The sequence below is a fragment of the Microtus pennsylvanicus genome, chromosome 4 (genome assembly GCF_037038515.1).
Source record: "Microtus pennsylvanicus isolate mMicPen1 chromosome 4, mMicPen1.hap1, whole genome shotgun sequence".
In the NCBI taxonomy this organism is placed as follows: domain Eukaryota; kingdom Metazoa; phylum Chordata; class Mammalia; order Rodentia; family Cricetidae; genus Microtus; species Microtus pennsylvanicus.
In genome coordinates this window covers 18,814,416-18,815,172 of record NC_134582.1, presented here as the reverse complement: position 1 = coordinate 18,815,172, position 757 = coordinate 18,814,416, and positions in this window count along the sequence as shown.

Sequence of the window (757 nt, the reverse complement as noted above, 5' to 3'; positions counted from 1 at the left end):
CGAGTGCTGGGATTAAAGGCGTGCGCCACCACCGCCCGGCTTGGTTTGGTTTTTTGAGACAGGTCTCTACTACATAGCCTTGACTGTCCTGGAACTCACTATGTAGATCAGGTTAGCCTCAAACTCACAGAGATCCTCCTGCCTCTGTCTTCCATGTGCTGGGATTAAAGGTGTGCGCCGCTGTGCCTGGACCTTCCGCTAGGATTTTATGTGAGTGCTGGGATCCAAATTTCCATCTCTCCAGCCTTGTGAGAATTTTTTTTTCTTAAGGAAATGCAGATTGCTGGGAGTAGTGACTTTAAACACACAAGGTAGAGGCGGGAGAATCTCTGTGAGCTAGAGGCCAGCCCAAACAAGCAAAGACTTCAGCTCCCTGAGGGGCTGTGAACCCGACTGACCAGATCCCTGTGCGTCTGGACATTAGAATTTCTCTACAGTAAGGCATTTTCCTAAAGGTGATTTGAAGTGAATGGTCCCATGTTCTCACCTCCTGGGTGAGGTATCAGTAGGAGGGTGAGCTAATGACCTCGGGTGGCTTTGTCCAGCCCCATAACCCTGGGCTGGACAGGCCGCTCTGTGAGCCTCTTGCAGGGCGTTCACCGGAAATAGCTTTTGGCTTCTATTTTCCTGCAGGTCAGGTGAGGTTTGTTGACACCAATGACCCCCAAAGGAGGAGCAGTCTTTGCTCCGTGAAGTGGAGGACTAATGATCACGCCTGGAACACAAGCTCCAGCGACAGAAAAGAGCTTCCAGCAAC